The sequence below is a fragment of the Mustelus asterias genome, unplaced genomic scaffold (genome assembly GCF_964213995.1).
Source record: "Mustelus asterias unplaced genomic scaffold, sMusAst1.hap1.1 HAP1_SCAFFOLD_369, whole genome shotgun sequence".
In the NCBI taxonomy this organism is placed as follows: Eukaryota; Metazoa; Chordata; class Chondrichthyes; order Carcharhiniformes; family Triakidae; genus Mustelus; species Mustelus asterias.
Window position 1 is genome coordinate 349,883 of NW_027590325.1, and position 12,314 is coordinate 362,196.

The window sequence follows — 12,314 nt, forward strand, 5'->3', positions numbered from 1 at the left end:
TCTCATCCTTTTACTCTTGACATATTTGTAGAAAGCCTTGGGATTCTCCTTAATCTTACCCGCCAAGGTCTTCTCATGACCCCTTCTCGCTCTCCTAATTTCCTTCTTAAGCTCCTTCCTACATCGCGTATACTCCTCTAAATCCTTAACACCTCCTAGCTCTCTGAACCTTCTGTACGCCTCTCTTTTCTTATTTACCAGGTTCATCACAACCTTCGTGCACCACGGTTCCCGTACCCTACCAACACCCCCCTGTCTCATCGGAACGTTGTCATGCAGAGCTCCAGACAAACATTCCTTGAAAATCCTCCACTTTCCTTCGGTACTTTTCCCCAAGAATGCCTCCTTCCAATTTACCCGTCTAATTTCCTCCCTGATGACACTGTATTTCCCTTTACTCCAGAGAAACACTTTCCTAGCCTGCCTGACCCTATCTCTTTCCAATGCTATCGTGAAGGAGATAGAATTATGATCGCTATCCCCAAGATGCTCACCCACCGAGAGATCCTCCACCTGTCCAGGTTCATTAGCCAGCACCAGATCAAGAACAGCCTCTCCTCTAGTAGGCTTATCCACATACTGTGTCAGGAAACTCTCCTGGACACACCTAACAAACTCCTCTCCATCCAAACCCCTAGCCCTAGGGATATTCCAATCTATGTTTGGGAAATTAAAATCTCCCATCACGACAACTCTGTTATTCCTATCAATCCACAAACTAATCCTATCAATCCACAAACTAATCCCACTGCCCCGCTCTCTCCTCATAGCCCTGTATCAATCCACAAACTAATCCCACTGCCTCACTCTCTCCCCATAGCCCTGTATCAATCCACAAACTAATCCCACTGCCTCACTCTCTCCCCATAGCCCTGTATCAAACCCCAAATAAATCCCACAAAATGGCTCTCTCCCCATAGCCCTGCATCAACCTCAAAATAATCACACAGGCCTGCTCTGTCCCCAGAGCACTGCATCAATCCCGATCTAATTGCTCTGCCCTGCAATGACCCCATACCCAAGTATCAATCCCAAACTAATCCCACAGGGATTGTCTACAGAGTCTTTGTGGGTGGAAGTTCGGAGTGGGAAGGGGTCGACCACTTTGCTGGGAGTTTTCTATAGGCCGCCCAATAGTAACGGAGGTGGAGGAGCAGATAGGGAAACAGATCCTGGAGAGATGCAGTAATCACAGTAAGAAGTTTAACAACACCAGGTTAAAATCCAACAGGTTTATTTTGCTACCAAATAAACCTGTTGGACTTTAACCTGGTGTTGTTAAACTTCTTACTGTGTTTACCCCAGTCCAACGCCGGCATCTCCACGAGATGCAGTAATAGCAGAGTTGTTGTGATGGGAGACTTTAATTTCCCAAACATAGATTGGAATATCCCTCGGGTAAGGGGATTGGATGGGGAAGAGTTCGTTAGGTATGTTCAGGAGGGTTTCCTGACACAGCATGTGGACAAACCTACAAGAGGAGAGGCTGTACTTGATCTGGTACTGACCAATGAACCTGGACAGGTGTCAGATCTCTCAGTGGGAGAGCATCTTGGGGATAGCGATCATAACTCTATCTCCTTTATGCTTGCATTGGAAAAAGAGAGGATCAGGCAAGCTAGGAAAGCGATTATATGGAGTAAGGGGAAATATGAAGACATAAGGCAGCAAATTAGAGGAGTAAATTGGAAGGAGGTATTCTTGGGGAAATGTACTGAAGAGAGGTGGCAGTTTTTCAAGGAATGTCTGTCTAGAGTTCTACAGGACAACGTTCCGAGCAGACAGGGAGGAGTTGGTAGGTTAAAGGAACCGTGGTGCACGAAAGCTGTGCGGGACCTAGTCGAGAAGAAAAGGAAAGCGTACAAAAGGTTCAGAGAGCTTGGCAAAGATAGGGATCGAGATGAGTATACGGCTTGTAGGAAGGGACTAAAGAAGGAAATTAGGAGAGCCAGAAGGGGTCACGAGAAGGCCTTGGCAGGTAGGATTAAGAAAAACCCTAAGGCGTTCTATAAATATGTGAAGAGTAAAAGGATGAGACGTGAAGGAATAGGGCCCATAAAAGGTGAAGGCGGGAAAACCTGTATGGAACCAGTAGAAATGGCAGAGGTGCTCAATGAGTATTTTGCCTCGGTTTTCACAGAGGAGAAGGACCTGGGTGGATGTACTGCGGGTGTGCGGTGGACTGAAAGGATTGAGTATGTGGACTTTAACAAAGAGGTCGTGCTGGAATCTTTGAATGGCATCAAGATAGATAAGTCGCCGGGTCCGGATGGGATGTACCCCAGGTTACTGTGGGAGGCGAGGGAAGAGATTGCAGAGCCTCTGGCGATGATCTTTGCATCGTCGATGGAGATGGGGGAGGTGCCGGAGGATTGCGGATGTGGTTCCTATTTTCAAGAAAGGGAATAGGGATAGCCCAGGAAATTACCGACCGGTGAGTCTAACCTCAGTGGTTGGTAAGCTGATGGAGACGATCCTGAGGGATAAGATTTATGAGCATTTAGAGAGGTTTAGTATGCTCAAGAATACTCAGCACGGCTTTGTCAAAGGCAAATCGTGCCTTACGAGCCTGGTGGAGTTCTTAGAAAATGTAACTAAACACATTGACAAAGGGAAAGCGGTAGATGTGGTTTATATGGATTTTAGCAAGGCATTCGATAAGGTCCCCCATGCGAGGCTTCTAGAAAAAGTGAGAGGGCATGGGATCCAAGGGGCTGCTGCCCTGTGGATCCAGAACTGGCTTGCCCAAAGGATGTGGAGATGCTAGCGTTGGACTGGGTTGAACACAGTAAGAGTTTTAACAACACCAGGTTAAAGTCCAACAGGTTTATTTGGTAGCAAACACTATTAGCTTTCGGAGCGCTGCTCCTTCGTCAGATGGAGTGGAAATCTGCTCTCAAACAGGGCGCAGAGACACAAAAATCAAGTTACAGAATACTGATTAGAATGCGAATCCCTACAGCCAACCAGGTCTTAAAGATACAGACAATGTGGGTGGAGGGAGCATTAAGCACAGGTTAAAGTTTAACCCCTATCCTATCCTCGGGAGCTTCACAAGGTTGGCTGGGATACTCACAGTCCGAAAAGGGGTTCCGTTGTGGTCGGCTCGAATGTCTTAGTGCAGGGTGGAAACTGAAGAGAGCTCGATCCTGCTTGTCTGCTTCTCAGCTTGCGATTCTGGAAGAGGGCTCCTTCTTGCTTGTCTGCTTCTCTTGCTCCTGACTTCTGCCCATTCAAACAGCCACACTCTCCAGCTCACTTTTCCAAAATGGCTTTCAACCACCGCGACTCTGAAAACAACTCTGCAATGCCTGTGAGACCTGAAGCACTGAAGCACTGAAAAAACCCCTTCTGCCTTGAACCTGTATCTTTTAAGTCTTGACTTTTCAAAAGGGTCCGATCGACTCCGCCCCCGTATATGCTTTCACAGACAATGGGCTTTCGATCACCTCTGTGATCAGCCTGGCTGGCTGTAGAGATTTGCATTCTAATCAGTATTCTGTAATTTGATTTCTGTGTCTGTGCACTGTTGGAGAACAGATATCCACTCCATCTGACGAAGGGGCAGCGCTCCGAAAGTTTATGGTATTTGCTACCAAATAAACCTGTTGGACTTTAACCTGGTGTTGTGAGACTTCTTACTGTGTTTACCCCAGTCCAACGCCGGCATCTCCACATCTTTCGATCACCCGCAGTCTTGGTTTAAATTGAGTCAAGTCAAAACACCAAAGGCTGAAACTGCCTTGATTGATATTTTAATGTCCTTCCGATGTCTCTCCGGAGCTTCCTGAATGGTATCCCACTAGTGGGATTGGGTCTTTCTTGTCTTCTGGGGATGGGCCGATTTCCATGGCCATTGCCCCCCGCTGATTTGTTTACTTATTCGTCTGCTGGTCTCCATCTGCCTTTGTTCCAATGATTAGATCACAGGTGTGTCTGCCTTTCTACTTCCACTGGCCGCTTGCATATTCAAGGCTGGCTCACACCTTTCCTATCCCAGTCCGAGGCCGGCTATGCTTGTCCTGCCGAGCCTTCTGGGAAGTTTCCCATCAGGCACAGCCAGAGTGGATCACTTTTAAACTGTCAAGATTTCTTCTGAGTCCTTTAACGTATGGGGGATTGCCCTGAAATTTACACCCATAGCCCTGTATCAATCCCCAAATTAATCCCACTGTCACACTCCCTCCCCATAGCCCTGTATCAATCCCAAAATAAATCCCACAAAACGGCTCTCTCCCCATAGCCCGTAGCAACCTCAGAATAATCCCACTGCCCCGCTCCTTCCCCATAGCCCTGCATCAATCCCAAACTAATCCCACTGCTCCACCCTCTCCCCATAGACCTGTATCAATCCCCAAACTAATCCCACTGCACCGCTCTCTCCCCATATCCCTGTATACAAAACGAAGAAAGAACAGTAGAACATAGAACATAGAACATTACAGCGCAGAACAGGCCCTTCGGCCCACGATGTTGCACCGACCAGTTAAAAAAAAAACTGTGACCCTCCAACCTAAACCAATTTCTTTTCGTCCATGAACCTATCTACGGATCTCTTAAACACCCCCAAACTAGGCGCATTTACTACTGATGCTGGCAGGGCATTCCAATTCCTCACCACCCTCTGGGTAAAGAACCTACCCCTGACATCGGTTCTATAACTACCCCCCCTCAATTTAAAGCCATGCCCCCTCGTGCTGGATTTCTCCATCAGAGGAAAAAGGCTATCACTATCCACCCTATCTAAACCTCTAATCATCTTATATGTTTCAATAAGATCCCCTCTTAGCCGCCGCCTTTCCAGCGAAAACAATCCCAAATCCCTCAGCCTCTCCTCATAGGATCTCCCCTCCATACCAGGCAACATCCTGGTAAACCTCCTCTGCACCCTCTCCAAAGCCTCCACATCCTTCCTGTAATGTGGGGACCAGAACTGCACACAGTACTCCAAGTGCGGCCGCACCAGAGTTGTGTACAGTTGCAACATAACGCTACGACTCCTAAATTCAATCCCCCTGCCAATAAACGCCAAGACACCATATGCCTTCTTAACAACCTTATCTACTTGATTCCCAACTTTCAGGGATCTATGCACACATACACCTAGATCCCTCTGCTCCTCCACACTATTCAAAGTCCTCCCGTTAGCCCTATACTCAACACATCTGTTATTCCTACCAGCACAGGAAACAGTCCCTTCAGCCCTCCAAGTCTGTGCCGCTCCTTGGTCCAACTAGACCAATCATTTGTATCTCTCCATTCCCAGGCTGCTCATGTGACTATCCAGGGAAGTCTTAAACGATGTCAGCGTGCCTGCCTCCACCACCCTACTTGGCAGCGCATTCCAGGCCTCCACCACCCTCTGTGTAAAAAACATCCCTCTAATATCTGAGTTATACTTCGCCCCTCTCACCTTGAGCCTGTGACCCCTCGTGATCGTCACTTCTGATCTGGGAAAAAGCTTCCCACCGTTCACCCTATCTATCCCCTTCATAATCTTGTACACCTCTATTAGATCTCCCCTCGTTCTCCGACTTTCCAGGGAGAACAACCCCAGTTCACCCAATCTCTCCTCATAGCTAAAACCCTCCATACCAGGCAACATCCTGGTAAACCTTCTCTGCACTCTCTCTAACGCCTCCATGTCCTTCTGGTAGTGCGGCGACCAGAACTGGACGCAGTACTCCAAATGTGGCCTAACCAGCGTTCCATACAGCTGCATCATCAGACTCCAGCTTTTATACTCTATACCCCGTCCTATAAAGGCAAGCATACCATATGCCTTCTTCACCACCTTCTCCACCTGTGTTGCCACCTTCAAGGATTTGTGGACTTGCACACCTAGATCCCTCTGTGTTTCTATACTCTTGATGGCTCTGCCATTTATTGTATAACTCCTCCCTACATTATTTCTTCCAAAATGCATCACTTCGCATTTATCTGGATTAAATTCCATCTGCCACCTCTCCGCTCAATTTTCCAGCCTATCTATATCCTGCTGTATTGCCCGACAATGTTCATCACTATCCGCAAGTCCAGCCATCTTCGTGTCATCCGCAAACTTTCTGATAACACCAGTTACACCTTCTTCCAAATCATTTATATATATCACAAATAGCAGAGGTCCCAGTACAGAGCCCTGCAGAACACCACTGGTCACAGACCTCCAGCCGGAAAAAGACCCTTCGACCACTACCCTCTGTCTCCTATGGCCAAACACAGTAAGAGTGTTCATGGAAATCCACTCCATCTGACGAAGGAACAGCGCTCCGAAAGCTAATGGTATTTGCTACCAAATAAACCTGTTGGACTTTAACCTGGTGTTGTTAAAACTCTTACTGTGTTTACCCCAGTCCAACGCCGGCATCTCCACATCATGACTCCTATGGCCAAGCTAGTTCTCCACCCATCTAGCCACTTCTCCTTGTATCCCATGAGCCTTAACCTTCTTAACCAACCTGCCATGTGGGACTTTGTCAAATGCCTTACTTAAATCCATATAGCCGACATCCACGGCCCTTCCTTCATCAACCGTTTTTGTCACTTCCTCAAAAAACTCCACCAAATTTGTAAGGCACGACCTCCCTCTTACAAAACCATGCTGTCTGTCACTAATGAGATTGTTCTGTTCTAAATGCGCATCCTGTCTCTAAGAATCCTCTCCAACAACTTCCCTACCACGGACGTCAAGCTCACCGGCCTATAAATATCTGGGTTATCCCTGCTACTCTTCTTAACAACGGGACCTCATTCGCTATCCTCCAATCCTCAGGGACCTCACCTGTGTCCAAAGAAGCGACAAAGATTTCCGTCAGAGGCCCAGCAATTACATCTCTCGTCTGAGCAGTCTAGGATAGATGCCATCAGGCCCTGGGGCTTTGTCAGTTTTAATGTTCCTGAAAAACCTAACACTTCCTCCCTTGTAGTGGAGATTTTCTCTAACGGGTCAACCCTTCCCTCCGAGACACTCCCGGTTAACATATCCCTCCCCTTCTTGAATACCGATGCAAAGTATTCATTTCGGATCTCCCCTATTCCCTTGGGTTCAAAGCATAATTCCTCAAACTAATCCCATTGTCCAATGCTCCCCCCATAGCCCTGTATCAATCCCCAAACTAATCCCACTGCCCCGCTCTCTCCCCATAGCCCTGTATCAATCCCCAAACTAATCCCACTGTCCCGCTCACTCCCCATAGACCTGTATCAATCCCAAAATAATCCCACTGCCCCGCACTCTTCCCATAGCCCTGTATCAATCCCCAAACTAATCCCACTGCCCCGCACTCTTCCCATAGCCCTGAATCAATCCCCAAACTAATCCCACTTCCTCACTCTCCCCCCCTGTAGCGGGATCTTCCTTTTTACTCCACTTGCGGGCCGGTATTTGGGGGTCTGCCGATATCTGTGAGTGTCTCTCTCCTACAACTTCCAAACGGTCAGGGAATGCCGCACTGGGGCAGCCCCGCAGGAGAGAGAGAGCGCTGAACCAGGCTCACCGTTTATACCTGGCCGGTAACCTGATCCTTATATCACACAGCTATACCAGAACCACCACCAAGGCCCGAGTGATTCTCTCCCTTGTCGGTGGGACAACGGCCACCCTGCACCCACACCACTCGAGTGGGTTCCCGAGAGAGAGAAACAGAGAGACTCTGTCCTTTATCTCCTGACCAGCAGCCTCCCTGGAGTGAGCGGGTTCGAATCGCTCAGATCACCCTCTGTTCTGGACTCCGGATTTATGGTAAGGGATATTGAAACTGTGACCTCGCCAGAGTGCGTTGATGAGAGACCAAGAGGCAAGACGAACTCCAAAACTAGTTTCAAAACTTGCAGTGATTTATTTAACAATAGAATCAACCTCACCAACACCCCACCACACATGAATAAAACTTATGCTTTATGCTATCACTATGGGAGAAATGCTAACGGACACAAGTAAAATCTTACTTTACACAGTTCAAAACAAGATTACTGAACTTTAAAATTACCATACACCACCCCTCCCCTTTCCCTCAACCCCTATCCTATCCTCGGGAACTTCACAAGGTTGGCTGGGATACTCACAGTCCGAAAAGGGGTTCCGTTGTGGTCGGCTCGAATGTCTTAGTGCAGGGTGGAAACTGAAGAGAGCTCGATCCTGCTTGTCTGCTTCTCAGCTTGCGATTCTGGAAGAGGGCTCCTTCTTGCTTGTCTGCTTCTCTTGCTCCTGACTTCTGCCCATTCAAACAGCCACACTCTCCAGCTCACTTTTCCAAAATGGCTTTCAACCACCGCGACTCTGAAAACAACTCTGCAATGCCTGTGAGACCTGAAGCACTGAAACACTGAAAAAAGCCCTTCTGCCTTGAACCTGTATCTTTTAAGTCTTGACTTTTCAAAAGGGTCCGATCGACTCCGCCCCCGTAGATGCTTTCACAGACAATGGGCTTTCGATCACCTCTGTGATCAGCCTGGCTGGCTGTAGAGATTTGCATTCTAATCAGTATTCTGTAACTTGATTTCTGTGTCTGTGCACTGTTGGAGAACAGATATCCACTCCATCTGACGAAGGGGCAGCGCTCCGAAAGCTTATGGTATTTGCTACCAAATAAACCTGTTGGACTTTAACCTGGTGTTGTGAGACTTCTTACTGTGCTTACTCCAGTCCAACGCCGGCATCTCCACATCTTTCGATCACCCGCAGTCTTGGTTTAAATTGAGTCAAGTCAAAACACCAAAGGCTGAAACTGCCTTGATTGATATTTTAATGTCCTTCCGATGTCTCTCCGGAGCTTCCTGAATGGTATCCCACTAGTGGGATTGGGTCTTTCTTGTCTTCTGGGGATGGGCCGATTTCCATGGCCATTGCCCCCCGCTGATTTGTTTACTTATTCGTCTGCTGGTCTCCATCTGCCTTTGTTCCAATGATTAGATCACAGGTGTGTCTGCCTTTCTACTTCCACTGGCCGCTTGAATATTCAAGGCTGGCTCACACCTTTCCTATCCCAGTCCGAGGCCGGCTATGCTTGTCCTGCCGAGCCTTCTGGGAAGCTTCCCATCAGGCAGCAGCCAGAGTGGGTCACTTTTAAACTGTCAAGATTTCTTCTGAGTCCTTTAACGTATGGAGGATTGCCCTGAAATTTACACCCATAGCCCTGTATCAATCCCAAAATAAATCTCACTGTCACACTCCCTCCCCATAGCCCTGTATCAATCCCAAAATAAATCCCACAAAACGGCCCTCTCCCCATAGCCCATAGCAACCTCAGAATAATCCCACTGCCCCGCTCCTTCCCCATAGCCCTGCATCAATCCCAAACTAATCCCACTGCTCCACCCTCTCCCCATAGACCTGTATCAATCCCCAAACTAATCCCACTGCACCGCTCTCTCCCCATATCCCTGTATACAAAACGAACAAAGAACAGTACAGCACAGGAAACAGGCCCTTCAGCCCTCCAAGTCTGTGCCGCTCCTTGGTCCAACTAGACCAATCATTTGTATCTCTCCATTCCCAGGCTGCTCATGTGACTATCCAGGGAAGTCTTAAACGATGTCAGCGTGCCTGCCTCCACCACCCTACTTTTTGGCAGCGCATTCCAGGCCTCCACCACCCTCTGTGTAAAAAACATCCCTCTAATATCTGAGTTATACTTCGCCCCTCTCACCTTGAGCCCGTGACCCCTCGTGATCGTCACTTCTGATCTGGGAAAAAAGCTTCCCACCATTCACCCTATCTATCCCCTTCATAATCTTGTACACCTCTATTAGATCTCCCCTCATTCTCCGTCTTTCCAGGGAGAACAACCCCAGTTCACCCAATCTCTCCTCATAGCTAAGACCCTCCATACCAGGCAACATCCTGGTAAACCTTCTCTGCACTCTCTCTAACGTCTCCATGTCCTTCTGGTAGTGCGGCGACCAGAACTGGACGCAGTACTCCAAATGTGGCCTAACCAGCGTTCTATACAGCTGCATCATCAGACTCCAGCTTTTATACTCTATACCCCGTCCTATAAAGGCAAGCATACCATATGCCTTCTTCACCACCTTCTCCACCTGTGTTGCCACCTTCAAGGATTTGTGGACTTGCACACCTAGATCCCTCTGTGTTTCTATACTCTTGATGGCTCTGCCATTTATTGTATAACTCATCCCTACATTATTTCTTCCAAAATGCATCACTTCGCATTTATCTGGATTAAATTCCATCTGCCACCTCTCCGCCCAATTTTCCAGCCTATCTATATCCTGCTGTATTGCCCGACAATGCTCATCACTATCCGCAAGTCCAGCCATCTTCGTGTCATCCGCAAACTTGCTGATTACACCAGTTACACCTTCTTCCAAATCATTTATATATATCACAAATAGCAGAGGTCCCAGTACAGAGCCCTGCGGAACACCACTGGTCACAGACCTCCAGCCGGAAAAAGACCCTTCGACCACTACCCTCTGTCTCCTATGGCCAAACACAGTAAGAGTGTTCATGGAAATCCACTCCATCTGACGAAGGAACAGCGCTCTGAAAGCTAATGGTATTTGCTACCAAATAAACCTGTTGGACTTTAACCTGGTGTTGTTAAAACTCTTACTGTGTTTACCCCAGTCCAACGCCGGCATCTCCACATCATGACTCCTATGGCCAAGCTAGTTCTCCACCCATCTAGCCACTTCTCCTTGTATCCCATGAGCCTTAACCTTCTTAACCAACCTGCCATGTGGGACTTTGTCAAATGCCTTACTTAAATCCATATAGCCGACATCCACGGCCCTTCCTTCATCAACCGTTTTTGTCACTTCCTCAAAAAACTCCACCAAATTTGTAAGGCACGACCTCCCTCTTACAAAACCATGCTGTCTGTCACTAATGAGATTGTTCTGTTCTAAATGCGCATCCTGTCTCTAAGAATCCTCTCCAACAACTTCCCTACCACGGACGTCAAGCTCACCGGCCTATAAATATCTGGGTTATCCCTGCTACCCTTCTTAACAACGGGACCTCATTCGCTATCCTCCAATCCTCAGGGACCTCACCTGTGTCCAAAGAAGCGACAAAGATTTCCGTCAGAGGCCCAGCAATTACATCTCTCGTCTGAGCAGTCTAGGATAGATGCCATCAGGCCCTGGGGCTTTGTCAGTTTTAATGTTCCTGAAAAACCTAACACTTCCTCCCTTGTAATGGAGATTTTCGCTAACGGGTCAACCCTTCCCTCCGAGACACTCCCGGTTAACATGTCCCTCCCCTTCTTGAATACCGATGCAAAGTATTCATTTCGGATCTCCCCTATTCCCTTGGGTTCAAAGCATAATTCCTCAAACTAATCCCATTGTCCAATGCTCCCCCCATAGCCCTGTATCAATCCCAAACTAACCCCACTGCCCCACTCGATCCCCATGGCCTTGTATCAATCCCGAACTAATTCCATGCACCGCTCTCTTCCCATAGCTCAGTATCAATCCCAAACTAATCCCACTGCCCTGCTCTCTCCCCATAGCCCTGTATCAATCCCAAACTAATCCCACTGCCCCGCTCTCTCCCTATAGCTCTGTATTAATCCCAAACTACTCCCACTGCCCTGCTCTCTCCCCATTGCCCTGTATCAATTCCCAAACTAATCCCACTGCCCCGCTCTCTCCCCATAGTCCTGTATCAATCCCCAAACTAATCCCACTGCCCCACTCTCTCCCCATAGTCCTGTATCAATCACAAACTAATCCCATTGCCCCACACTTTCCCCATAGCCCTGTATCAATCTCCAAACTAATGCCACTGTCCCACTCTCTCCCCATAGCCCTGTATCAATCCCCAAACCAATCCCACTGCCCCGCTCTCTCCTCGTAGCCCTGTATTAATCCCAAACGAATCCCACTGCCCCACACTCTCCCCATAACCCTGTATCAATCCAAAACTAATCCCATTGTTCCACTCTCTCTCCATAGCCCTGTATTAATCTGCAAACTAATCCCACTGCCCCGCTCTCTCCTCGTAGCCCTGTATCAAACACAAACTAATCCCACTCTCCCACTTTCTCCCAATATCACTGCATCAATCCTAATCTAATCCCACTGCTCTGCTCTCTCCCCATAGCCCTGTATTAATCTGCAAACTAATCCCACTGCCCCGCTCTCTCCTCGTAGCCCTGTATTAATCCCAAACGAATCCCACTGCCCCACTCTCTCCCCATAGCCCTGTATCAATCCCCAAACTAATCCCACTGCCCCGCTCTCTCCCCATAGCCCTGTATCAATCCCCAAACTAATCCCATTGTTCCACTCTCTCTCCATAGCCCTGTATCAATCCGCAAATATATCCCACTGCCCTGCTCCCTCCC